Here is a 24,734-nt window from a genome sequence, read left to right on the forward strand (position 1 = left end):
TGTTTCCGTCCTTGAAGTGCTTTAGTTGTTCTCACCTTCAGGAAGCCCTCTCTGTGGCCCCACCTCATCCTGGCACACCTCTTGCTGAGACCTTATTGTGTAGCATTAAAAGTATTGGTTATGCATCTGTGTCTTTGAAGATATGGGATTCATACCCATACCCCAGCACCTAATAAAACAAGTCTAGCATATAGCAGGTGTTCAGAAACCAGTTGTTGAATTGAACTGGAGAGTTGGCCTTTTAATAAGTCTGATCTCTAGGGATTCCTCTAGTGTAGCAGGTGCCATGACAGACTTAGGTGGAACTATGGCCCTGTGGGCTAGACTGAAATGGATCCAGCTCCTGTGGATAGTGTTATAGTTGCCTCTTAGTCTCCCCATTGGTGAGGGAGGGATTTCCACTCTTGGGTTACAGAGATGGCCAAACACATGACACCCAGCACTGAATGGAGGAGATCAACAGCAGTTTAATTCCGTTATGGTCAGAGAGCAGACATTGTATCTTTTAAATTTGTTAAAGGGTGTTTTGTGGTCCAGAATGTGGTCTACCATGGTGAATGTTCTACACGTGCTTGAGAAGAATATGTATTCTGTTGTTGCTAGATGAATTAGTAGATAGATGTCAATTAAAACCAGTTGATTGATGACACCATCGAGTTCAACTATGTTGTTACTGATTTTCTGCCTGCTGGACCTATTTCTGATAGAGGGGTTTAGAAGTCTCCAACCATGATAGTGGATTCATCTGTATCTCTTTGTAATTCCATTAGTTTTTGCCTCACATAACTTGACATCCGATTATTAGGCACATACACATTAAGGATTGTTAAGCTTTTGTGGAGAGTTGACCCCTTTATTATTATATAATGCCCTTTTTATCCCTGTTGACTTTCCTTACTTTGAAGTCTTCTCAGTCTGAAATTAATATAGCTACTCCTGCTTTCTTTTAATTTGCGTTAGCTTGGTATATTTTCCTTCACTCATTTATTTTTAATCTATATGTATCTTTATATTTAAAACGGGTCCCTTAAAGAATAGAATGGTGGTTGCTAGGGGCTCAGGGAGGGAGAAATGTTGAGAGGTTGGTAAAAGAATACAAACTTTCAGTTACAAAATGAATAAGTTCTGAGGACCTAATGTATAGTAGGGTGACTATAGTTGATAATACTGTATTATATAATTGAAATTTTCTGAGAGAGTAAATCTTAAGTATTCTTATAAAAAAAAGAAAGGTAAATGTGTGAGGGATGGATGTGTGAATTAACTCAATTGTGAGAATCCCATCACAGTGTATGTGTATATCAAATTATGTTGTACACTTTATATTACAATTGTACTTGTCAGTTATACCTCAACACAGCTGAAAAAAAGAAAGTGGGTTTCTTGTAGACAACATGTAATTGGGTCTTGTTTTTTGGTACACTTTGACAATCTCTGTCTTTCAATTGGTATATTTAGATTATTGATGTTTAGAGTGATTATTGATATAGTTGGATTAATATCTATTACTGTTTTCTATTTCTTGCACTTGTTCTTTGTTCCTATTTTTGTCTTCCACTCTTTTTCTGCTTTTTGTGGTTTTAATTGAGCATTTCATATGATTCCATTTTCTCTTCTTTCTTAGCATATTGGTTTTACTTCTTTACGTTTTTTAGTGGCTGCCCCATAGTTTGAGATACACATTTACAGATAATCCAAGTCCACTTTCAAATAACACTATACAACTTCACAGGTAATGCGAATACCTAATAATAACAGTATAATCCTAATTTCTCCATCTTGTTTCTTGTATCATTGCAGTCATCCATTTCACTTATACATAACCATAACTAACTAACTATATATATATATATATACACACACACACACATAAAATATATACAAAAGCATACATACTCAAATATATTGTTGCTATTATTATTTTGAACGAATTATCTGTTATATCAATTAAGAATAGGAAAAATAAAAGTTTTTATTTATTTTCACTTATTCTTTTTTCAATGCTTTTTTAGTTTGCTTTATGTAGACCTGAGTTTCTGACCTATATTATTTTCCCTCTCTCTAAAGAACTTCTTTTAACATTTCTTGCAAAGCAGGTATACTGGAAACAAATTAATTCCCTCAAGTTTGTTTGTCTGAAAAGACCTTTATTTCTCCTCCACTTTTGAAGGATAATTTTGAAGGGTATAGAATTCTGTATTGGTAGGGTTTTTTCTCTTGACAATTTAAATATTTCACTCCACTCTCCTCTCATTTGCATGGCTTCTGAAAATAAGTTTGATATAATTCCTATCTTTGTTTCTCTATAGGTAAGATATTTTTTCCTCTTGCTCCTTTCAGGATTTTTTCTTTATTTTTGATTTTCTGTAGTTTGAAAATGATATGCTTAGGTGTAACTTTTGGCATTTATCTTGCTTGGTGTTCTCTGAGCTTCCTGGATCTGTGGTTTGTTGTCTTACATTAATATGGAGAAATTCTCAGTCACTACTATTTCAAATAGTTCTTCTGTTCCTTTCCCTGTTTCTTCTCCTTCTGATATTCCCATTATACATGTTACATCTTTAGTAATTGTCCTACAGTTCTTGATTGTTCTGCTTTTTTTTTCAGTCTCTGTTCTCTTTGCTTTTCAGTTTTTGAGGATTTTATTGATATATCCTGTAGTTCAGAGATTCTTTCCTTAGCTCTGTTCAGCTTACTAATAAGCCCATTAAAGGTATTATTTATTTCTGATATAGTGTTTTTTGTCCTTAGAGTTTCTTCTTGGTACTTTCTTAGGATTTCCATCTCTCCACTTGTATTGCCCATCTGTTCTTGCATGCTGTCTACTTTATCCATTGGAGCCCTTACCAGATCAATCATAGCTTTTTTAAAATTCTCAGTCTAATAATTCCAACATCCCTGCCATGTCTGATTCCGAGACTTGCTCCATCTCTTAAATTGTGTCTTTTGCCTCTTGGTATGGCATAATTTTTTGATAGCTGGACATAATGTACCTGGCAAAGGGAACTGCTGTAAATTGGCCTTTAGTAATGTGGTGGTGAGGTGTGGGGAGGCGGGGAGAAGAAGCATTCTGTAGCCTATGATTAGGTCTTAATATTTCAGTGAGCCTATGCCTCTGGACTATGAACTTAACAAGAGTTTCTCAGTTTTTTTCTCCCCCCTCAGGTGGGACAGGATGGCTATAATGGGCAGGAGTTGGTTATTTCCCTTCTCCCACATGGTAGACTAGAGCTGACTGAATTTGGGTATTTCCCTTCCCCAAGTCAGTTAGGCTTTGATAATAGCCCAGGAGGTTAGGTTTTAGTTAACTAGTTTCCCCTGAGGGCAGGTCTTGTTGAGAAGAATGGAGTGCTGTTCTTTCAGAGTGCTCATGTGTTTCAAAATGGTTTGTTTTCCCCTGCCTCTGCCAGAAGCATGGGAGGATATTTCTCTGCTATTTACTGTGGGAACCTGATCAATCTCCTGTAGGTAAATCATTACTGTGGAGGCCCACCAATGACTGGGTCCCCCTGGAATTTTTACTCTCAGTGTTGTCCACACTGAGCATCCAGCCATTCATCAATTACAGTTCAGGTTTTATTAACCTAGCACTGGTTCCTGTGGAGGATTCCATTGGTGAATCTCTGTTCTGATAAGCCATGACTCCCTTTATTTGCCTCTTTTTCTCTCCACTCCTGGGGACAGCAGTTTTTCCTGTGTCTTCCCCCACTTATGGATCCAAGAGGAGGTGTTGATTTTTCAGTCTGTTCAGCTTTTCACTTTTTGTTGGAATAAAGTGGCAATATACAAGCTCCTTTCACACAGAACCAAAGTCTTGGAAACATTTTTATTACCTCATAAGAAACCCCTGTATCCATTAAGCAGTCATGCCAATGTTCTTCTTCCCCTACCCCCTGATATCCACCAATCTACTTTCTGCTCCCACAGATTTAACTACTCTAGATATTTCATATAAATAGAATGATATAATATATGACTTTTTGACCTTCTTTCACCTAGTGTAATGCCTTCAAAGTTCATCCATGTTTTAGCACATCAATATTTTGATTATTTTTATTGCTATATAATATTTCATTGTATGAATATACCACATTTGTTTATCCATTAATCCGTTGATGAACTTTTGGGTTTTTTCCCACTTTTAGCTACTATGAACTCAGGTATAAGTATTTGAGTGCCTACTTTCAATTCTTTTGGATATACCTCGGAGTAGACTTGCTGGTTCGTATGGTAATTCTATGTTTAACTTTCTGAGGAATGACTATATTGTCTTCCACAGCAGCTGCACAATTGGACATTCCCACTAACAATGTACAAGGGTTCCAATTTCTCCACCTCCTCATCAACACTTGTTTTTGAATTTTTTGTTGTAGCCACCCTAGTGGGTGTGAAGTGGTATCTCATTGTGGTATTGATTTGCACTTCCCTGATGGCTAGTTATGTTGAGCATCTTTTCTTGCGCTTATTGGCCATTTATATAACTTCACTGGAGATATGTCAATTTAACTCATTTGTCCATTTTAATTAGGTTGTTTGTCTTTTTGTCATTGAGTTTTAAGCATTCTTTATATATTCTGGATACTAGAGCCTTAGCAAGGTTGTGATTTGATAATATCATCTCCCATTCTATAGGTTGCCTTTTCACTTTCTTGGTAATGTCCTTTGATGCACAAAAGTTATTTTTTTTAATTTTCATGAAGTGTAATTTATTCTGTTTTTCTTTTGTTATCTGTCCCTTTGGTGTCACATCTAGGAATCCATTGCCAAATACAATGTCATGAAGATTTACTCCTATATATTCTTCTAAGAGTTTGCCATGGTCAATTTTATGTGTCAACTTTACTTCGCTATGGTGCTTAGATATGTGAAGAAACATTATTCTGGATATTTCTGTGAGGTTGTTTTTGGATGAGGTTAACATTTATTTTTTAACAGCTTTATTGAGGTATAATTGATATACAAAAAACTGCACATATTTCATGTATGTAATTTGACAAGTTTGGACATATGCATACACCCACAAAACCATCACCATAGTCAAGGTAATAAACATATTCACCACCTCCAAAATTTTCCTTGTGCCCCTTTGGTTTTTTTGTGGTAAAAATATTTAACATGAGATCTCCCCGCTTAACAAATTTTTAAAATGCATAATACAGTATTGTTAACCATAGGTACTATGTTGTACAGCAGATCTCTAGAACTTATTCATCTTGAATAATTGAAATTTTATGCCCATTATAAAACAACACCTCATTTACCCCTGCCGTTGGCAACCATAATTCTACTGTCTGCTTGATGAGTTTGATTACTTTAGATACTTCATATATGTGGAATCATGTAGTATTTGTCTTTCTATAACTGACTTATTTCACTTATAATGCTTTCCAGGTTCATTCATGTGAATACACATGGTGGAATTTCCTTCTTTTTTGTTGCTTAAAAATATTCCATACTATGAATATACCATATGTATTTTCTTTATCAGATCATCCATTGATAGACACAGAGGTTGTTTCCATATCTTAGCTATTGCAAATGATGTTGCAATGAATGTGGGAGTGCAGATATCTCTTCAAACTCTTGTTTTCAATGATTTGGGGTAAACACCTAGAAGTGAGATTGCTGGATCACATGGTAGTTCTATTTTTAAATTTTTGAGGAACCTGAATACTGTTTTCCATAACAGCCGCCCCATTTTGCATTCCCACCAACAGTGCACAAGCGTTCCAATTTCTCCACATCCTTAAAAACACTTGCTGGGGCTGGCCCCATGGCCGAGTGGTGAAGTTCACGCGCTCTGCTGCAGGCGGCCCAGTGTATTGTTGGTTCGAATCCTGGGCGCGGACATGGCACTGCTCATCAAACTATGCTGAGGCAGCGTCCCACATACCACAACTAGAAGGACCCACAAAGAAGAACATACAACTATGTACTGGGGGGCTTTGGGGAGAAAAAGGAAAAAAATAAAATATTTTAAAAAAACACACTTGCTAACTTTTGTTTTTTTAATAGCCATCCTAGCAGGTGTGGGGTGATATCTCAATGTGGTTTTGATTTGAATTTACTTGATAATTATTGATGTTGAGCACATTTTCATATAACTATAGGGCATTTGTATGTCTTCTTTGGAGAAATGTCTATTCAGTTCCTTTGCCCATTTTATAATTGGACTATTTGTCTTTTTGCTATTGAGTTGTAGACATTCCTTGCATATATTGGATATTGTCCCCTCATCAGGTATATGGATGAAGTTAACGTTTAAGTCAGTGGACATTAGGTAAAGCAGATTGCCCTCCAAAATATGGGCGAGTCTCATCCAATCAGTTGAAGGCCTGACAGAATAAAAGACTGATCTCCCTTGAGCAGGAGGGATTTCTGCAGCATATGGCAGCAACATTTGTTGAAGAGATTCTCCTTTCCCTATTGAATGGACTCAGAATCCTTGTCAAAAATCACTTGGCCATAGCTAAATGGGTTTATTTCTGGATTCTCAATTCTATTCCATTGGTCTATATGTCTATCCTTATACTAGTACCATGCTATTTTGATTATTGTAGCATGGAATTAAGTTTTGAAATTGGAAGTGTGAGTCCTGTGATTTTTTCTTTTTCAATAGCATTTTGGCTTTTTGTAGCCCCTTGCAGTTCCACATGAATTTAAGGATCAGCTTTTCCATTTCTGAGAAAAAAAAAGGCTGTTGGACTTTAAATAGGGATGGTACTGAATCTGTAGATCATTTTTAGTAGTATTGCCAACATAGCAATATTCTCTTCCAATCCACAAACACAGGATGTCATTCCACTTATTTAGGTCTTCTGTAACATCCTTAGCAATGTTTTGCAGTTTTCAAAGTCCAAGTCTTTCAACTGCTTGGTGAAATTTATCCCTAGGTATTTAATTCTTTTGGATGCTATTTTAAATGGAATTGTTTTTCAGGATTTTTCATTGCTAGGGTATACAAATACATCTGATTTTTGTGTATTGATCTTGTATCCTGAAACTTTACTGAATATGTTGGTTGTGGGTTTGTCATATATGGCCTTTATTGTGTTGAGGTACTTTCCTTATATATGCATTTTATTGAGAGTTTTTATCACAAATGGATATTGGATTTTGTCAAATGCCTCCTCTGCATCTATTGAGATGATCTTGTGATTTTTATTCCTCTTTTTATTAATGTGGTGTATCAGACTGATTGATTTACAGATGTTGAACCATACCTTGGTCCCTGGTATAAATCCCACTTGATCATGGCGTATGATCTTTTTAATGTATTGCTATATTTGGTTTGTTAATTATTTGTTGAGGATTTGTGCATCTATGTTTAACAGCAATATTGGCATGTAATTTTCCCTCTTTGTGTTTTCCTTGTCTGGTTTTGGGATCAGGGTGATGTTCACCTCCTAGAATGAGTTAGAAAGTGTTCCATCTTCTTTAATTTTTGGAATATTTTGAAAATGATAGGTATGAAATCTTCTTTGAATGTTTTGTAGAATTCTCCAGAGAAGCCATCTAGTCCTAGGCTTTTGTTTTTTGGGAGGTTTTTGATTAGTTTCATTCTCTTTATTTGTGGTTGGTCCATTCAGATTCTTTATTTCTTTTTGATTCAGTTTTGTGGAGTGCTATAAGTGTAAGAATTTATCCTTTTTTTCTAGGTTATCCAATTTGTTGGCATATAATTTTTCATAGTCTTCTCTTATAATCTTTCTTTATTTCTCTAGTGTCCATTGTAATTTCTCCTCTTTCATTTCTAACTTTATTTATTTAAGCCTTCTCTCTTTTTTTCTTGTTGAGTCTGCCTAAGGGTTTGTCAATTTTGTTTATCTTCTCAAAGAACCAGCTCTTAGTTTCCTTGATCCTTTCTACTGGCTTTTTAGTCTTTGTTTCATTTATTTCTGCTCTAATGTTTTATTATTTCCCTTCTCCTGCTGACTTTGGGCTTTGTTTGTTTTTTTCTAGTTCTGTTAGGTGTAGTTTAAGATTACTGGTTTGAGATTTTTTCTTGTTTGTTGAGGAGGTTGGCCTGTGTTGCTTTGAATTTCCCTCTTATAACTGCTTTAGCTGCATCCCATATGAGTTGGTATATTGTATTTTCATTTTTCTCCAGGTATTTTTTCACATCTCCTTTGATTTTTTCATTGATCCAGTGGTTGTTTAGTAGCACATTGTTTAGTCTCCACGTATTTGTGACTCTCTCAGCTTTTTCTTGTCATCGATTCCTAGTTCCATAGCATTGTGGTTGGAAAAGAGGCTTGATATGATTTCAATCTTCTTAAATTTATTGAGGCTTGCCTTCTTTCCCAACACATGATCTATCTTTGAGAATGTTCCAGGTCCACTTGAGAAGAATGTGTATTCTGATGTTTTTGGATGGAATGCTATCTCTATATGTATACATAAAGTCCCTCTGATCAAGTTTTTCATTTAAATCCAGTATGTTCTTGTTAACTTTCTGTCTGGGTGGTCTATCCATCGATGTAAGTGGAGTGTTCAGGTCTCATACTATTATTTTGTTGCTGTTAATTTCTCCTTTTAGGTCTGTTAATAGTTACTTTATACACTTTGGTGGTCCTTTGTTAGGTACATATATATTCATAGGTGTTATGTCCTCTTGGTGGAATGTTGCTTTTATCATTATATTCTGCCCCTCTTTGTGTCTCATCGTCTTTTTTATCTTGAAGTCTTCTTTGTCCAATATAAGCACGGTAACAACTGCTTTCTTTTGTTTGCCATTTTCTTGGAGTGTTGTCTCCCATCCTTTCACTCTGAGCCTAGGTTTGTCTTTAGAGCTGAGATGTGTTTCCTGGAGGCAGCATATTGTTGGGCCTTGTTTTTTTAATATATGCAGCCACTCTGTGTCTTTTGGTAGGAGAATTTAATCCATTTACAGTTAAAGTGGTTATTGATATATGAGGGCTTAATACTGCCTTTTTATCTCTTGTTTTCCAGTTGTTCTATATTTCCATTGTTTCTTTTCCTTTGTAGTTCTGACTGCCATTTCAGTTTCGTGGTCTTCTGTGGTGGTTTTCTCTTTATTTATGAATTATGGCTCTCCTCTGATTTTTTGTTTAACGGTTATTGTGAGGTTTGTATAAAAGTTCTCCTATATGGGATAGGTCATTTTTTGATAGCCTCTTATCTTCATTAGTCTAAGTAGGTTCCATCCCTTTCTCATTCCTCTTCTGAGTTATTGTCAAAAGTTATTCCGTTTTGTGTTGTGAGTTTGTGACTAAGTTGAAGTTTTTATACTTACTTTTGATGCTTGCTGTCCCTTTATCTTTTAAGTCATAATCAAGATTTTGCTACCCTGTTCTGAAAGAAAGCTGCAGTTTTCTGATTTTGTCTATTTATCTCCTTGTTCAAAGCTTTGTGGATCCCTGCCTTTTTGTTTCAGGTGTGAGGGCATCCTTGATCATTTCTTGCAGGGGAGGTCTAGTGGTGATGAACTCTGTAGATTTTGTTTATCTAGGAAAGTTTTTATTTCTCCATCGTATCTGAAGGATAGTTTCATTGGATAGAGTATTCGTGGCTGAAAATTTTTATCTTTCAGTATTTTGAATATATCATTCCATTCTCTCCTAGTCTGTGAAGTTTCTGCCAAGAAATCCACTGAAACCCTGATAGTGGTTCCTTCATAGATTATTTTCTTCTGCCTTGCTGCCCTTAATATTTTTTCTTTGTCATTGACTTTTGCCAGTTTTACTAGTATGTGCCTTGAAGAAGGTCTTTTTGCATTGATGTAATTAGGAGTTCTATTGACTTCATGTATTTGTAAGTCCAGTTTCTTCCCCAGTTTTGGAACGTTCTCAGCTATTATTTCTTTGAACAAGCTGTCTGCTCCTTTCTCCCCCGCTTCTCCCTCTGGAATACCTATAATACTTATGTTGCTTTTCTTAATTCAGTCAGATATTTCTCAAAGAATTCCTTCATTTTTTAAAATCGTAGTTCTCTCTTCTCCTCCACCTGAAGCATTTCTATATTTCTATCCTCTAAATTATTAATTCCTCTATAACATCAGTTCTATTTTTTAAGGCTTCTAGATTATTTATTACCTCATTAATTGTGTTCTTCATATCCAGAATTTCTGCTTGGATTTTTTTTTTATAGTTTCAGTCTCTGCTTGGATTTTTTTTTATAGTTTCAGGTGAAGTATTCCTTCTGCTCATTAATTTTATTCCTGAGGTCACTGAACTGTCTTTCTGAGTTTTCTTGTAACTCATTGAGTTTCTTTATGACACTGTTTTGAAAATCTGTCATTTAGATTGTAAATTTCTGTGACTTCATGGTTGATTTCTGAAGACTTGTCATTTTCCTTCTGCTCTGAATTGTTACTGTAGTTTCTCATGGTGTTTGATGAACTAATCCTTTATCAGCACATTTGTGGTAGTATCAGGTTTCAGATTCCACCTACTATGACTGGGGGCAAGCAGGAGCTGTGTTTCTGATCCCACCCATCTTCTGGAACTTGCGCAGGTACAGTGGGCACTCCTGCAGGCCAGGAAAGCGTTCATGCCTGGGCTCAGGGTGGTTTCTGCCTCTTCTTACAGTCTTACTGAGGCATGTTCCCACTTGTAGTGCCACAGCAGCACTATGGGTGCTCCCCCCCAGCCAGGAAAACTTTTGAATGCATGCACAGATCTGCCACTGCCTCTTCTTACTGCCTCTTCTTACACAAGCACAGTCCACTGTCCTTGGTGGGCAGGGCTTTGTGTTGTCTGAGTTGGGGCCACACATGGTGACTGCAGCAGCACGGTGGGCACTCCTATTAGCTGGGAAGTCATACGCACATGCGTTCAGGGCTGCCACCACCTCTTGTTACCATTGCTCCCAAGCACATTCCCATATGAGGGTCTGCAGTGGCACTGTGGGTACTCTACCCCCCTGGAATGCGTTCATGCACATGTGCAGATCTGCCACCACCTCTTCTTACAGTTTTGCCAATGCATGAGCAGGGCCACAGCAGCACTGTGTGTGCTCCTGCAGCTGGGAAAGGGTTTGCTTATGCACATAGGGCTGCTGGGGAAGGGTAGGGGAACACTCACCTATCTCCACTACTCCTCAGGAACCCAGTCCATCCACCTTCAGATATATATCTGTGTGGTTCTCTCAGGTGTCTTGTACTGTGTGTGTATCCTCCATTGGCCAATGAATGTTCATTTAGTTTTAATTCAAAGGGGGAGAGATAAAGGGAATAGCTCACTCTGCCATGTTCCTGACATCACTTATTATTTCTTTTTTAATGTACACATTTACAGCTATGAATGTCCCTCCAAGCACTCCTTTCACTGAATCCCATAAGTTTTGGTATGTTGAGTTTTTGTTTTCACTTGTCTCAAAGCATTTTTTTTCCAGCTTTATTGAGATATAATTGACATACAGTGCTGTATAAGTTTGAGGTATACAACATAATGATTTGACTTACATATATCATGAAATGATTACCACAATAAATTTAGCTAACATCCATTGTCTCATATAGATACAAAAATAATAATAAAAAGAGGGGCTGGCCCCATGGCTGAGTGGTTAAGTTAGTGCGCTCCACTGCAGGCAGCCCAGTGTTTCATGGGTTCAAATCCTGGGCGCGGACATGGCACTGCTCATCAAACCACGCTGAGGCAGCGTCCCACATGCCACAACTAGAAGGACCCACAATGAAGAATATACAACTATGTACCAGGGGGTTTTGAAAAAGGGAAAAATAAAATCTTAAAAAAAATGAAAAAAAGAAAAAGAAAAAAATTTTTTTCTTTTGATGAGAACTCTTAGGGACTACTCTCTTAACAACTTTCAAATACAGATCTACCTTGACTTACAATGTGGTTACATCCTGATAAACCCATTGTAAGTTGAAAATATTGTAAGTCAAAAATTCACTTAATACATCTAATCTTCCAAACATAGCTTAGTCTCACCTACATTAAACATGCTCAGAACACTTATATTAGCCTGCCATTGGGCAAAATCATCCAACACAAAACCTAGTGTTAAATATCTCATGTAATTTATTGAATACTGTGCTGAAAGTGAATAACAGAATGGTTGTATGGGTACAGAATGGTTTTAATATTGGTTGTTTACCCTGGTGATCATGTGGCTGTGGCTCACTGCCACTGCTCAGCATCATGAGAGAGTATCATACCACATATTGCTAGCCTGGGAAAAGATCAAAATTCAAAATTCAAAGTACAGTTTCTACTGAATGCATATCACTTTCACACCATTGTAAAGTTGAAAAATCTTAAGTCAAACCAGCATGAGTCAGGGGCCATCTGTTTACCACACAGCAGTGTTAACTACAGCCATCATGATGCACATTACATCCCTAGTACTTTTTTATCTCACAATTGGAAGTTTGTAACTTTTGACCATCTTCATCCAATTTCCCCTCTCTTTACCCCCCACCTCTGGTAACCCTAAATCTGATCTCTTTTTCTATGAGTTTGGCTTTGTTTCTTTTATAGATTCCACATATATGTGAGATTATACAGTATTTGTCTCTCTGTCTTATTTCACTTGGCATAATGCCCTCAAAGTCTGTTTATGTTGCTGTAAATGGCAAGATTTCCCTTTTTTGGCTGAAGAGTATTCCAAAGTATTTTCTAATTTCCTTTGTGAGTTCTTCTTTGAACAATTGCTTGCTCAAGAGTGTGTTGTTGAATATATGCATATTTGTGAATTTCTGAAGTTTCTGTGTTATTGATTTCTAGTTTCATTCCATTGTAGTTGGTGAACATGCTTTCTATGATTTCAATCTTTTTAATTTATTCAGATTTATGTTGTGGCATAATATGTGGTCTATCCTGAAGACTGAACCATATGCACTTGAGGAAAATATGCATTCTGGTATTGTTAGGAGGAGTGTTCTGTGCATTTCTGTTGGATCTAGTTTATTTATAGTGTTGTTCAAGTCCTCTATCTCCTTATTGATATTCTGTCTAGTTGTTCTGTCCATTATTGATAGTGGGGCATTGAAGTCCCCAACTATTATTGTAGAACAGTCTTTTTCGCCCATCAATTCTGTCAAGGTTTACTTCATACATCTTGGGGCTCTGAGTTTTAGTGTGGTTTTTTTGGTGTGTACATGTTTATAATTATTATACGTCCTTGAGGAATTGATCTTTTACCAATATTTAATGTCCTTATTTGTTTTTATTAGCAGTCTTTAACCTACGTCTATTTTTTTAATATTAGTATAACCATCCTAGTTCTTATTTGGTTACTATTTGAATGAAATATAATTTTCTATCTGAAACTTTCAATCTACCTTTGCCTTTGGATCTAAAGTTATTCTCATAGATATCATATAGTTGGAGCATAATTTTTTAATCTTTTCTTCCAATTTCTACTTTTTTTATAGATAAATGGCAAATCGTATTTATTTATTTATTTAGCTATTTTTACCATGTTAACCATTTTTAGGTGTACAGTTCAATAGTGTTAAGCATATTTACATTATTGTGAAACAGATTCCCAGAGCTTTTTCATCTTGCAAAACTGAAATGCTATACCCATTAAACAACAACTTTCCTTTTCCTCTCCACTCACCCCCTGGTACTCACTATTCTATTTTCTATCTCTATGAATTTGGCTACTTTAGATTTCTCATATAAGTGGAAACATACAGTATTTGTCTTTTTGTGACTGGCTTATTTCACTTACAGTGATGTCCTCAAGTTTCATCCATGTCGTCACGTGTCAGAATTTCCTCCCTTTTTAAGGTTGCATAACATTCCATTTTATGTATATACCACATTTTCTTTATCCATCCTTCTGTCGATGGACATTTCGGTTGCTTCCACCTCTTGGCTATTGTGACTAATGCTGCAATGGACATTGGTATGCAAATACTTCTTTAAGACCCTACTTTCAGTTCCTTGGGTATATACCAGAAGCAGAATAGCTAGATTATATGATAATTTATTTTTTTATTTTTTGAGGAATCACCATAGTATTTTCCATAGCAGGTGCACCACTTTACATTCCAACTTACAGTGCACAAGCATTCTAATTTTTCCTTGCCAACACTTGTTATTTTCTGGGAGGGTTTTTGATAGTGGCTATATTGGTCAGGGATGTCCTGTGAAACAGAAACATTTGGATGTGTGTGTGCTTATGAAAAGATTTATTATAAGGAATTGGCTCATGAAATTATGGGGGCTGAAAAACCCCAATATCTGCAGGATGAGTTGGCAAGGGGGAAACCCAGAAGAGTTGATGGTTTAGTTCCAATCCAAGTCTGAAGGCTTGGGAACCAGGAAAGCCAATGATGTAGTTCCAGTCTGAAGGCTGACAGGCTCAAGACCCAGGAAGAGTCAATGTTTCAGGGTGAGTCCACAGGCAGAAAAAAACCAATGTGTCTGTTCAAAGGCTAAAAGGCAGAAAGAATTCTTACTTGGGGGACGGTCAGTCTTTTTATTCTATTCAGTCCTTCAACCGATTACACAAGGTCTGCCTACATTATGAAAGGCAATCTTCTTTACTCAGTCTGTGAATTAAAGCATTAATCTCATCCAGAACACCATCACAGAAACACCCAGAATAATGTTTGACCAAATATCTGAATATAATCATGGCCCAGTAAAGGTGACACATAAAATTAACCATCACAGAAGGCATCCTAATGGGTGTGATGTGGTCTCCATTTACTTTCAAAGTAATTTCTGATGAAGAAGGACTTATTTCTGCCTAGTTGCTATTTGTTTCATACACTTTTTTTTGTTGCTCTTCATTTCCTCTATTACTGCTTCCTTTTGTGTTTAATTGATTTTGGGGTGGTGTACCATTTTGATTCCTTTCTCATTTCCTTTTCTGCATATTTTAGTTATTTTCTTAGTTGGTTACCTTGGGAGTTATAATTACTTTTATAATACACAATATATGTATAATATGCAATATAATGTACAAATATAAATATACAATTAAATTTATAACAATTAATTTTGAGTTAATTCCACTTTTGCTTCAATAGTATACAAAAACTCTGTTCCTATACAGCTCCATTCCTCTCCCTTCATGTGGTTGTTGTCACACATTACCTTTTTATATATTAGGTGTCCAGTAACTTAGATTTATAATTATTGCTTTTTATTTTTCTTTAAAGTTACATAGAAAAAGAGTAGTTACAAATCAATCATACAAAATACTTTTATATTTTCTTGTATAGTTAACTTTACCAGAGTTTATTTCTTATATGGCTTCAAGTTACTGTCCAGTGTCTTTTCATTGCAGCCTGAAGGACTCTCTTTAGCAATTCTTGGAGGGTAAGTCTACTAGCAAAAATTTCCTTCAGTTTTTATTTGGAATGTCTTAATTTCTCCTTCATTTTTTGAAAGAGACAGTTTTGCTGGATATAGAATTCTTGGTTGAAAGCATTTTTTTCTTTCAACACTATAATATGCCATCCCACTTCCTTTGGGTCTCCATGGTTTCTGATGATAAATTGAATGTTAATCTTATTGAGGACCTCCCCCTTGTATGTGATGAGTTGTTTCTCTCTTATTGCTTTCAAGATTCAATATATCTTGGTGTGGATATCTTCTCATCTATCCTTCTTGGAGTTCACTTAGCTTCTTAAAATTGTAGATTTATGACTTCTATTAAATTTGGGAAGTTTTCAGTCATTATTTCTTAAAATAGTCTTTCTTCTATTTTCTCTCTTCTTTCATTAGGAGACTACCATTAGGTGTTTTTCGGTACATTTGATGGTGTCCCACAGGTCTCTTAGATTCTATTTTTCTTCATTCTTTTTTCTTTCTGCTTCTCAGAGTGTATAATTTCAAATGCCCTATCTTCAAGTGCACTGCTTCTTTCTTCTGCCTGTTCAAATCTGCTGTTGAACCTGTTATTGAATTTTTTCATTTCAATGACTGTACTTTTCAGCTTCAGAATTGCTGTTTGGTTTCTTTTTATAATTTCTATCTCTTTATTGATATTCTCTATTTGTTAAGACATCATTCTCCTGGTTTCTTTTAGCTTTTTGGACCTATTTAAGATAGATAGTAGATTTACTAATCTTTGTCTAGTAAATCCAATATCTGTATTTCCTCTGGGACATTTAGGTTAATTTGTTTTGTGAATGGGCCATACATTCTTGTTTATTTGAATGCCTCATAACTTTTCATTGAAATATGAACATTTTGAATGTTATAATGTGGTAGGTCTGGAAACCAGATATTTCACCTCATCAGGGTTTGTTTTAGTTGCTTGCTGTGAGTTGTGGTTGGGTTTTTTTCAGTGACTTTTCTAAGTTACTTTTGTAAAGTCAGTATTATTTTTTGTATGTGGTCTCTAATGTCTCTTTCTGTATATCTTGTGGTCAGCTAGTCTTTTTAAAGAGATTTTCTTTAATGCTTGGAGTAAAAAAAAATGGAAAGAAAGAAAAAAATATCCTAGACATTGCAAATTGTCTCTTTATACTCTTTATACACCTTTATTATTTATACTCTTTATTACACCTTTAACATTTAACCAAGCTGTTTATAACTGCCTTATCTGTCACTCACTGCTAATGCTGAGCCTAGAGATTAGCCAGAGATGAAAGCTTAGGTTCTTCTCAAGTCTTTTCTGAACTGCATCCTTTCCTGGGTATATGCATGGTTTCTAAATTCCCAAGTATATGCACATGCTTTTGAATCCCCTAACCTGAAGAAACCCTCTCCCAGATTTTCCTCATAGGCTTCAGCATGTTTAGTTTCCCTCAACTATAATATTTTGTCCAAGGTGGCAGAAGGTTATTTAGGTGCCTTGTAAGGCACTAAATAAATGTTTTTGAGAAATCCCCTCTGCATACTCTTCATCTTTTTTTAACAGCTTTATTGATGTATAATTTACATACAAAAAACTACACCTATTTAATATATACAATTTGATGAGTTTGGACACATGTATACACCCATGAAAACATCACCACCATCAAGGTAATAGACATAGCCTTCACCTCTAAAATTTTCTGCATGTCCCCTTTTTTTGTGATAAGAGCACTTAACATGAGATCTACCCTCTTAACAAAATTTAAGTGTACAATATAGTATTGTTAACTATAGGTGCTATGTAAGTTCTAGAGGTCTGCTGTACAACTAGTGCTTTTCCAACTTGAGTGGTTTCTCATATAGATAGAACAGAGACAAGCACCTTGCATCAGCCCTTCAGGTAGCCACAAGCAGGTCAGAACAGAAAAAAACAATTCTTTGAAAATGAGATCTGCTCTGCTTTATCTGGAACCAGAAACCAGAGTCCCACTCTGGGAATGCAGATAATTATCTTCAATAATGCAGGTGAGCTGGGGAAGAGGTTAGGGTAAGGACAAGTAAAGTTTCTGCAAAGCTTTCCTACCATTTTTAAGTTGTCTTCTTTTTAAAGATTGAGATATAATTGACATATAGCATTACATTAATTTCAAGTGTATAACATAAAGCTTTGCTATCTCTGTATATTGTGAAATGACCACTACAATAAGTCTAGTTAACATCCATCACTATACGTAGTTACTAAAAATTTTTCCTTGTGATGAGAATTTTTAAGATTTACTCTCTTAGCAACTTTCAAATATGCAATACAGTATTATCAATTACAGTCATAATGCTATAAATTACATCCTCATGACATTTATTTTATAACTGGAAGTTTGGACTTTTTGACCACCTTCACCCGTTTCACCCATCCTCCACCCCCCACCTCTTGCAACCACCAATCTCTTCTCTGTATCTATGAGTTCATTTGTCGTCATTGTTTGTTTTGTTTTTAGATTCCACATATAAGTGAAAATTACACGGTATTTGTCTTTCTCTGTCTGACTTATTTCACTTAGCATAATGTCCTCAAGGTCCATCCACGTTGTCACAAATGGCAAGATTCCCTTCTTTTTTATGGCTGAGTAATATTCTGTTATATATATATATATATACATATTTACATATTTAAAAGTGTGCATATATATATACACACATCACATTTTACTTATTCATTCATCAGTGGGCACTTAGGTTGCTTCCATATCTTGGCTATTGTAAAGAATGCTGCAGTGAACATGGGGTGCAGATATCATTTCTAGTTAGTGTTTTTGTTTCCTTCATATAAATACTCAAAAGTGAAATTGCTGGATCATATAGTATTTCTACTTTTAATTTTTTGAGGAACCTCCATGCTATTCTGCATAGTGGCTGCACCAGTTTACATTCCCACCAATAGTGCACAAAGTTTCCCTTTTCTCTACATCCTCACCAACACTTGTTATTTCTTGTCTTTTTGATAAGTCATTCTGACAGGTATGAGGTGATACCTCAATGTGCTTTTAATTTGCATTTCCCTGATGATTAATGATATTGAGCACCTTTTCATGTACCTGTTGGCCATCTGTATGTCTTCTTTAGAAAAATGTCTATTCAGATCCCCTGCCCATTTTTTAATCAGAGTGTTTGATTGTATGAGTTCTTTATGTATTTTGGATATTAACCCCTTATCAGACATATGATTTATAAATATTTTCTCCCCTTTGGTATGTTGCCTTTTAATTTTGTTTATGGTTTCCCTTGCTTCACAGAAGCTTTTTAGTTTAATATAGTCCTACTTGTTTATTTTTGCTTCTGTTACCTTTGCTTTTGTATCAAATCCAAAAAATTGTCACCAAGACTGACATCAAGGAGGTTACTGCCTATATTTTCTTCTAGGAGTTTTATGGTTTCAGGTCTTATGTTCAAGTCTTTAATCCATTTTGAGTTAATTTTTGAGTAAGGTGTAAGATAGTGGTCCTATTTCACTCTTTTGCTTATGGCTGTCCCAGCTGACTTTTTCTTGATTTAGCATTTACTCATTTGCTATAAACTTTTGACTATTTACAGAGTTCTTAAAAAGTTGATTCTGACAGATTTTTGCTCAGTTATTCAGTGTTTCTTTGGAGGAATAGGCTCTTGGTGCTACCCACTCCACCATTTTTGCTTCCCCTCTGATTCTTTTAAACTGTGCCAAAGGCTTTTTTATCCTCCAGTGGCAGCTAGAGTAGCCAACTCTGGACCTGTTTTGCGTTAGCCCATTCAGAAAGCCATGAGAACCTCGGCCTGATGCCTGAGCTATCACATTGAGTGAGATGTCTCTAGTGAGTGTCAGCCCAATCCAAAATTATGTTTCTCACTCTCTTGGTAAAGAACTTTCAAAATCCACACTCACATATCCCTTCCAGGATATCTTCCTATATTCATTATAAAATCCTGTAATTGTTTGCTGGGTGGCATTCTTTTTGTTCTTACTCTAATTATTCATATTACTCTGTGGATATTTAGTTTTAATTATATTTAGGTGTAAGCTAAAATTATCATGGAGCACATCAGGAGGAAATAGCACTTTCTTACCACAAGAAGAAGAATTTTGATGGGGTCTGTGTTAGAAGTCATTAACTACTCCAGTACTCCCAAGTATCCCCCTTTCTAGTTGCCAGGTTACAAAAATCAGAAACCAATTTTATCCTAAGCAGAAAAAGTAAATGGAATTTATTGGAATGAAACTAGGATATGTCACAGAACCTACAACAGCAGTTCTGGTGACCTCAGTGAGAGGCATGTTTGAGCCTTCCTTCTAATGCCTTGCCATTAAAGTGATACGGTTATCCACTTTTAGTCTCTCTGTGTCTAAGTTCAAAATTACACTTTTACAAGAGAGAGAATCTGATTTACCCTGTTTGAATTAAGTGTATCTACCCCTAAACTAATTGTCTATGGCCAGGAGGAATGGGAACAGGATCATGTAATACTTGTTATATATTAGGGAATATATTATGCATAATATATGCTTTGGTCTGAATGTTTGTGCCTCCTCAAGATTTATATGTTGAAATCCTAATGCTCAATGTAAAGATATTACAGGTGGAGCCTTCAGGAGGTCTTTAGGTCATGAGGGTGGAGCTCTCATAAATAGGATTAGTGTTCTTATAAAAGAGATCCCACAGAGCTCCCTAGCTCCCTTCCACCATGTGAGGACACAGTGAGATGTCGGCAGTCTGCAACCCAGAAGAGGGCTTTCACTAGAATTTGACCATGCTATCACCTTGATCTTGGACTTCCAAGCTTCCAGAACTGTGAGAAATAAATTTATATTGTTTATGAGCTACCAAGGCTGTGGTATCTTGTTATAGCAGCCCGAATGGACTGAAAATAAATCTAGAGATATATTATATCGATATTATAGATAATAATACATGTAAGACATATATTAAGAGATTTAATAGGAATTGGCTTACGTGATTGTAGGGGCTGGCTAGGCAAATCCAAAATCCACAGGGCAGGTCATCAGGAAGTACAAGTTAGATGCCTTGGGCATAAGCTGAAGCTGCTATCCACAGGCAGACTTTATTCTTCTTCAGGGAAGCTTCTGCTCTCCTCTTAAGGCCTTTCAACTGATTGGATAAGAGCCATCTGTGTCATGTAGCACAATCTCCTTAATTTATTATAGACTTTAATCACACCTATTAAACACCTTCTACAACAACTAGATTAGTGTTTGATTGAATAATGGGGGACCATAGCTTAGCCAAGTTGACACATAAAAATGACCACCACATTGAGTGATGCCCCGTCTCTGTGACTCTAGGTTCACCTCTGTAGATTAGAACAAAGTAGTAACCAGAAAAGGAGGAATTGCAGAGATCTGAGGAGGCAATCCTATTGGTAGTACCCTTAAAATGCCCACTCAACAGCTCTAAAGTTCACATAAGTAGCAGTATAATTTATTGAGACATTAATTTGTGGAGGGTTTCCATCCATCTATTTTGTCCTATCTCATTACAAAAACAAAGTCAGGCCTTTTTGTACTCTCTTGCCTCAGAGGAGTTAGAACCAAACCCAGAAGATATCTACAGAAAATTTCCTTTTTTGGTAAAAAAACTTCCTCGCTCATAGTTGACATAGAAGCTACAGAGCCACCAGATTTCAAGGGTAGTAAGCAGGCATGGACAATGAGGATATCATTGGTAACCTCCATTGTTCAAGCACCACACAAGCCTCTCATCTTCTTCTCTTAGGATTTATAAGAAGGAGGGACCTCAAAAATGACTTCATTTAATTTCCCACCAGCTCAGTGGGGTAAAAATTTGAAGGTAGATTTAAATAAACATAAATAAAATAATGTGGCATTTCTTGCACATCCATTTGTGGAATTAAGACTTATAACTTTGTAGTTATGCTACACATATAGTAAGTTTAGCCACAGAAAAATATTTCTCCCCCCATCCCAATTCTAAATTTGTAGGGAAGGGACTCTAAACAGCTCAGCTGATGTCCACCCTTGATCCAGTCAACTATGATCATAGGAATAATGTAATTACTAGAGATCATAAGAATAGTATAATATTGGGGCTGGCCCCGTGGCCGAGTGGTTAAGTTCGCTCGCTCCGCTGCAGGCGGCCCAGTGTTTCGTTGGTTTGAATCCTGGGTGCAGACATGGCACTGCTCATCAGACCACGCTGAGGCAGCGTCCCACATGCCACAACTAGAAGGACCCACAACGAAATATACAACTGTGTACCGGGGGGCTTTGGGGAGAAAAAGGAGAAAAATTAAAAAAAAAAATCTTAAAAAAAAAAAAAGAATAGTGTAATATTGATCATTATGGTGATAGGAATAGTCTTATATAGAAACATGGCCACTAGGAACCCATCCCTGTGACCACGTAGATTGGGAATGTTGTTTCCCAGAGGAAGTGTGGGGTCATCAGTTTAAAACATCAATTACAGGGGCCAGCTCGGTGATGCAGCAGTTAGGTTTGCATGTTCTGCTTCAGCAGCCCAAGGTTGGCTGGTTGGGATTCCAGGTGTGGACCTAGTACTATTCATCAGGCCATGCTGTGGCAGGCATCCCACATATAATATAGAGGAAGATGGGCATGGATGTTAGCTCAGGGCCAATCTTCATCAGCAAAAAGAGGAGGATTGGTGGTGAATGTTAGCTTAGGGCTATCTTCCTCAAAAAAATTTTTTTAAATAAATAAAATAAAATAAAATATCCACTATAACACCATCATTGACTTCTTCCACTCAGTCAATTCAGAGGGTGTCATCATATGCCTATTTATTATCTGGTCTCTTCAGAAGCTTCAGTTTGAGTCATCTTTTAGGAGTAATGCAGCTCCAAAATCTGACTATTTTAATGCCAAGTCTCTCTGCCCCATAGCTCCGAAGTTAATATCCTAAATACCCAAATCTTCCTCCTGATAGGTACCATTGATAAAGCCACCTCTAATTGGCCTTCCAGGGATATAGGCAGATATCCCATGTCGACATCTACTATACATTTTTCCTAACAAAAAAATGTAAGCCTGGTGTTTCTAGAATCTTGACTACTAAGGAAGTTGTTGAGATGAGAGGACCTGTTCATTCTACAGCACATGGGAGGATATTTTTTCTCAATTGGGTATGTGAGGATTATTCATGGCTTCTGACTACCATCTGATTGTTTATTTTATGTGTCTGACATTTATGAGGAAATACCAGATAAATAATGAGGAAATACCACATAAATTATCACTCAATCAATCATTAATTCAATCAACAAATATTTATTAACTGCTTTCTACTACTAGATACTGGAATCGGTACTAAGTATACACCCCATCTCGATCCATTGATCTTAAGCAACAAGGTTATACATTTCACAACCATGATTATACTGCAAATAATATGATAGCATCACCTTAAAATGCCACAAATACTCCCCCTCACATTTAACCATATAAATACCCTTCTCTTCTCACAAAGCTTACCAAAGAAGAATATATGTTGTCCAGAATATAATGGTATCAATATAGTTCAAATAATACAATGACATCAATATAAAATGCTAATAATATTCTCCTTCACATTTAACAATACAACCCCTCACCCCAGAAAGCTCACTTGAAAGGTTATACATGTTATACTCTAAAGGAGCATTATCAAAACCAAGCAACATAAAATGTCAACTATCCTTCACTTTGTAACATTTAAAACTACTAGCCCCCTTCTATCAATTCAACCATTTCTTCACAAATGAATTAAACTCCCAAAATATTTACAAAGAATCTTCCTTCTTCCCCCTTGCATTATCTTCTCAGTCTTCTCAGACCCAACTACAGTATTCAAAGTCCTAGCTGGAGCCAAGGTCTCTTCTTCAGTTGTAGACTGTAGTGCCCTCTGGTATAAGTAATGAGCCCTGCAACTATGTTATTCCAACCCCCGTCTCTCATGTGTCTTGTAATTTTCAAGTTTTCTGATCTGATACCAAGAATCTCCCTTCTAGCATCTACTGCTGCAGCAGATAACAACAAAAACATATTTTGAATACTGTATTTCTATACAAATCTCTTCCCACTGTCAAGTCAGGCTCTTAATCCTCCAGATAAAGTCCCAACATAGATAGAAGATGTTTTTATACAGCTTTCATTTAAAATGTTTAATCCCAGGGAGAATGATCTCATTCTCAAGAACTTGGTTTGATTCTGGGTCTCTTTAGCAAGTGCACCCTGTGATTTCTTCCACTGAAAGTGACAAGGCACCTCCAAAGTCTTTCATGAGTTTCAGCTTTCTAAAGTTCAAAGAATAGCTATCAGAGCATATAAGAATATAACATCAGTCCCACCTTCATAAAAGCTCGTAAACAAAATAAAATTTCTGAACTAAATGTGATCCTTGAAGTGGCTAATACTCTAAAGGCCCATCTCTTATATAAGAGCATTTCCCAAGCAAAAGTGATATTCCTAGAGCTACATTTTTATTAGAAAAATAGTCCATAACAGAAACTTAATGTTATTTGGACAAAGGGGAGAGAGAAAGAACCAAAGAGAAAAAACAAGTGCCATTAAATTCATGACAGCTTCTCAGCTTCTACAAAGTTTTAATTTAAATCTTCCATTTAAAATTCACCACTCATTCAAAATACCTTCTCTCTTAAGAAGGGCACCTAAGAAACACTGAAACACTCCAGTATTTTAGAAAAATTTAGAAATTTGCAATATTGCCACCTCTCTTTTTAGGTTTTTCCTATGACCCCTACCCTACACACACTGCCTTTTAGTTTTCAGCTTACGTACTTAAATCTATTTTTCCACGGTGCCTGACATACTCTCCATTTTGTCCTGCAACGCACTCCTGCTTCCTGTGTTCCAGCCTTCTTTTATTCTGAATTAGGATATGTATACAGGGACCTGTTAGGGTCTTTCCCTACTCACTTCTTAGGCATGCTACTGGAGAATTAGCATTTATGGCAGTATGTAGAAGTAATGCTTGGTGTCCAGATGTTCTTGGGGCTTTGGTTTGCGAACAGTCCCTGGGCCAGTTGTTTGAATGTAGTGGCATGCTGACTGGCTGTTCCCCCTGGCAGATCTGATGAATGGCAGCTGGTCAGAAACACCTGGGTGGGACAAGCAAATATTACCAGATTGTAGTCAGAAACCATGAATAATTCTCACATGCCTAATTGAAAAAATATCCTCCCAAGTGCTGTAGGATAAACATGACCAGTCATCTCAACACCATCCTTAGTTGTCAAGATTCTAGAAACACTAGCCTTTCAGACTGTCTTAGGAAACGTGTATACTAGATACTTTTGAATTTTATCATCTTCGTAATTTTTTTATAAGGAAGCCTTTCTATATAGATTTCCCACTTTTATTTTCTGAGGATGGAGTTAGACTGGCATTGAGGGTGTTGCAGGTGGTCTGTGGAAAGAAGAACTTATGAATACACATTGATCACCTCTAGCTCTCCTTTG

Source organism: Equus przewalskii, chromosome X, assembly GCF_037783145.1.
Source record: "Equus przewalskii isolate Varuska chromosome X, EquPr2, whole genome shotgun sequence".
In the NCBI taxonomy this organism is placed as follows: Eukaryota; Metazoa; Chordata; class Mammalia; order Perissodactyla; family Equidae; genus Equus; species Equus przewalskii.